The sequence below is a fragment of the Akebia trifoliata genome, unplaced genomic scaffold (genome assembly GCF_017979445.1).
Source record: "Akebia trifoliata isolate Shusen 1 unplaced genomic scaffold, ASM1797944v1 Contig00856, whole genome shotgun sequence".
Classification (NCBI taxonomy): domain Eukaryota; kingdom Viridiplantae; phylum Streptophyta; class Magnoliopsida; order Ranunculales; family Lardizabalaceae; genus Akebia; species Akebia trifoliata.
In genome coordinates, this window is record NW_028237273.1 from 30,480 (window position 1) to 35,513 (window position 5,034).

The 5,034-nt window shown below is 32.1% G+C and overlaps 1 long non-coding RNA gene across 1 annotated transcript; it reads left to right on the forward strand.

The window, feature by feature from the left end:
- The first annotated feature begins 819 nt into the window (after positions 1 to 819).
- On the forward strand, positions 820 to 4,669 carry LOC147380957 (uncharacterized). The gene is made up of 3 exons (XR_015174889.1): positions 820 to 1,139; positions 2,137 to 2,303; positions 2,701 to 4,669. It is a non-coding gene; the product is annotated as an uncharacterized LOC147380957 (long non-coding RNA).
- Positions 4,670 to 5,034: the final 365 nt, after the last annotated feature.

A 5,034-nucleotide genomic window follows, 5' to 3' on the forward strand; every position in this document is an offset into this window, starting at 1 on the left:
GTTCATGGCAGGGCTACAAACCACTAACTTCCTTCCTTCTGTAATGTGCTCAGTTTGGGGTGTTGAGCTCAGTAACTTCCTGTTTCCCAGTGGGCTCCCTCACTCATTTAATACGTGTTTTCATCATTTTGCGTGACTAATCTCTCCACACTTAGCAAGATATAAGATATCTAACTAAGGGCCATTTGCTTGACATTGTGATTGAGAGTTTTTTTCATGTTGTAGTAATAATTAACTTTTGTCTCAACCGATATAAGAGAGGGGGGAGGAGGGGGGGGGGCATTTAAATCATTTTAATGATAATCTCATAAGAATTAAGTCAATTTAAATAAAAATGTGAATATTTATAGTAATTTTAATATTTTTTATCTAAATTGAAATATAATTGGGCATTCTTATTATTTTAATGATAATCTCATAGAATTAAGTCAATTTAAATAAAAATGTGAATATTTATAGTAATTTTGATATTTTTTATCTAAATTGAAATATATTGGGCATTTCTTAATCTACTTTATTTTTTAAATAAAATATAATTATTTAAATATAATATGTAGGTATTAGTAAATAATTTTAAAAGGAAGTAAAATGATTTATCAAGTGCGAGTGAGAATGCAAATTGAATGGTTTCCAGCTGGACAAAATCGTGGCTGGCTCTCACAACGGTTCGATTTTCCGCCTAAACAACCAAACCTTCTATTTAAACACCAACCCTAGGACGCTCCAGCTTTCCAACACTACGTAAGGCTTCTCTCTCTCTCTCTCTCTCTCTCCTCTCTCTCTCTCTCTCTCTCTCTCTCTCTCTCTCTGTAATGTGGTTGTTTTCTCCTAATTTGGCTTTTGCAATCCATCGTTCTCCAGAATACTGTGCCTTTGGAAGAGAACCGCGATTGCAATCGGGCTCCCATCCTCTCTCTCTCTCTCTCTCTCTCTCTGTGATTAGGGTTTTTGATCCTAATGTGGTTTTGCAATCCATATTTCTCCAAAATACCGTACCTTAGGAAGAGAACCACGATTGCGATTGGGCTCCCATTTTTGTGAGGCAATCAATCTTCAGATGTTTGGAACGATTTTCTATTTGTTTGTGGAGATGCCAAAGGAATGTCTACCGAAGTCTCCATAACATTGTTCAAGAGCAGGTATGTATGATTAATTTCCTTGAAATTAAGGTCCTGTAAATGGCTCAGATCTGTAAATATTGTAGAATTCTGTTTTTTGATGGATATGCCTTCGTTCTTTCTTTTAGGGGTTTGGTTTTTTGTTTTGTTTTGTTTTGGGTCTATCATATGCACCAGGGGCATTTTGGGTTTGTATTTGATTTTTTATATTCTAAAAATTTTCGAATTTTTATACTTGTTATATTCAGAAAAAAATGTCTTTATCTATTGTAGATAATAAGAATCTTACTTATTAGGGGGAAAAACTATGAACTAAGAACCTTTGAGAGCTTGTCTGTTTGAATCATATTAGAATCCAGCCATATAATACCCCAATAATTCATGGATCGGAGGTTGGATATAATGGAAATCAAACATTTTTCAACTTAAGGTATGATCACTGTTAGATGGTTGTTGGATATTTATATTTAGTTAGTTAGGTAGTCGAAAAATTGTATACATGTACAGAGTGTTAATATAACACATCTACAATCTGTAAATGCTGTTAAGCAATCTCCACGAGTTTTCCATTTACTTTAAAATCAAAGAAATGACATTTAAAATTTTGAAAAAGCAAAACCCCACTTCTTATGATATACGAATGACCTTAAAAATGATAGAAATACTCATGTAAATATGAGGACTAACAAGTTCTAAAAAATACATAGATCCATAGAAATAGCCATTTTTATATTTAACTCTGAAATTCAAAGTTTATAGTCAACCAAGAGTGATTATGAAGTGTTCCAAGTCACTACCCATGGTGACAACATGCCATCTATTGTAAGGACCCTTTTTGTAAGTGATGCCTATCTCATATACATTCTAGGTATTTAAACTAGGCTTCCTCCATATTCTCACAACATTACAAATAGGCTGTTGTCATGTACTTATTTTTCTTTTGGATTATTTATTTATTTATTGCAATGCTATGTGTTTTTATGATAACATTTAATTTTTAACTAACTATTTTTTGCAGTTCAATCCAACAGTTTTCTCTAGAGTTGGATTTAGAGAAATGCAGTTCGTATCAACAATAAGAAAGGGATTTCATCTAATTGATGCGCAACTTCCTGTACTCTTGACATGTGTCTCAACAATCATGGTTTCATTATGTTCAACCAATGGACCTAATAATAATGAATGGTAACAACTTTTTCTTGTTAATCTTAAATCATTTGATATTTAAAATCCAATTGAAGGGAGGGAAGTCTAGATTAAAAGAACCTAGGTTTTAGTAAGTGCCTATATAAAAGGAAGGGGAATTTTGAGATAAAATCCCTCTAGCTTTTGGTCCATAAATTGAGGTCCTTACACCCGTTCCTTGGTTGGCCTGTAGTGAGAGTAACAAAAAAAATGGCTTGTGACTGATGCCTTTTTGTTCTCTCCGATATATTTTTAGCTATGCAGGTCAATTATTTACCATACTACAGATCTTGTTATATATTCTGTGTTACCTCCCAACAGTAGTTCATATAGTTGATTTATAGCACTAAAAATCTTGTTTTAATTGAAGCTTTTGAAACAATCATTGCAAATGCAGAAGAGATGGGTGATGATGATAGTGGACTCACTTTTAGGAACATGGAACGCATGCAAATATTGGATGATGATTGCGCAGTAACTAAGTTATTTCCTCAGGAAGTACAGAGGGTGTAAGATTCATATCTTGATAATATTTCTCAACTGATTCACTTGTAGTCTCAATTTAATTAGAGATCTTAGGTATAATTTGGTTCTTAATTGTCTTTCTTTCGATGAATCTAGGAAATTGTATTGGTTTTCTTTCTTGATGTATGATTTATTAATTCTAGGTTTTTAGTGTTATCCTCATTTAATAATTTCTAAAAATAATTTTGTCACCTTTACCTTACTTCTTCATTTAATATGAAGATTTTGTATTTGCCTTTATTCCTTGATTCTTTAATATCCAAATCAATTTCTTGTTTTGATAGTGTGTTCATATCTACTTCCACTACCTCAATCCTCATTCATTTTGCTCTTCTTGATGCTCATTTAGAACCTTCAAGTTATATATTCGTTCGAATTGGATTTATAATCAGCTTTCACTTAATGTTATGCATAACCATCTTTATCGACTTTTTCTTAATTTATCACCTATTAGAGCTACTCTTGTATATTCTTGAAGGTGTTCATTTCTAATTTTTTATATATTGTCTTTCTATTGATCCATATCTTCATTGTTATCTTGTGTAGCTCAATCTATTATCTTGATTCTAATTGACCATCCAACATTTATTTCATTAAACGTAATTAGAAAATAAGAATTAATTAATTTTCTAACATATTTATAATAAATTGTATGCATGCATGCATAGATGTTTGATTTCATTTGTAGTGAAAATAATGTTTGGATGTTGGATTTCATTTGTAGTGAAAATAATGTTTGCTTGTTTATGATAATTAGTTTTCATATAAAATGTTTTTAGTAGGCAAACAAGAAATTATTTTTTCGTAGTTTTAAATTTTTTCTTAATAAATAGATGAAAAATTAGAACACGACTGAATATTTTTTAAAAATTATAATTAGTTTTGTCTTATTTTGATGTAGGAATTTATTCGTGAATACATATTCTATTCATTTGTGGCAAGTAGTTTTCCACGGATAGCAATTTTTGCATGTTGACAAGAAATTTATTTTTATTTTCACAGTTTTCTTAGAAGACTACATGTTGCAAGACAAATAGAATTGTATAATGCAAAATGTACAACACACACTAGTCCCACTTCGATAAATAAGATATTATTCATTATCATTTGATTAATAAATAGTAATTTATAACATGGAAAAATAGAAAACTAGAAGATAATTATTACAATTTTTAAAAAGTATTTATGATTAATTATAGATGCATAAAAATAATTTGAAGTCTTCTTATGTGACTTGCATTTTAGGAACCCTATATGTATTGATCATACCTTCATCATAATTATGTTATGAGAATTTAGAGCAGTTGAGCCTATAGTGTGGGTTAGATATCTTTGAATCTCAATTGGTAGTGTCTTTACTACTCTTCAACTTAGAGGGTGATTCAATTGGTTAGTCTTTGATGATCAGAGTGCCCCCCTTGTCCATTGTTAGTAAGGATTAGATTGTGGCCATGTTGCAGTTTTGATCACTATGTGACCCCATATGTATCCTTGTACTGAACTTTCTCAATTATTTCGTTACGGGTTGAGATCAAGTTAAAAATGTTGATAGCTCAAGTTCAAAACTGTGAAAAACTTATCCCCCAAACAACTCAATGCAAAATCATAAAAAAAAGATGAGAAAATGAAAAGCCCAAAAAGAAAATAAAAAAAATGATATATGAGTGCGGAAGCCATCATTGGTATGTGCTATTGGAAAAGACTGCCTAATAATAAAGTCTGGGTTGAAAAATGATGATACCCTAAAGTTCAAAAGTGTGAAAGCATAAGGGCTAAACAAGCATATCCTTCGACATTTTAATGCAAAGTCATAAAAAAGGGGATAAGAAAAAGAATCACGAGTGGTAGAGCAGTAGTTGAGTGACCTAGGTTTGCTCCCCAGTGTCATGAGATTGAGTTTCCTCACCCATAATAAAATAAAAAGGAATCACTAAGTGGTGGAGTAGTGGTTGAGCGACCTAGGTTTGCTCCCTAGAGTCGTGACATTGAGTCTCCCTACCCACATTAAAATAAAAACAAATCACCCGAGTGGTGGAGCAGTGGTTGAGCGACCTGTGTTTGCTCCCTAGAGTCGTGATATTGAGTCTCCCCACTCGTAATAAAATTAAAAAAAATCACTCGAGTGGTGGAGTAGTGGTTGAGCGGCTTGTGTTTGCTCCCCAGAGTCGTGACATTGAGTCTCCCCACCCGTAATAAAATAAAATAA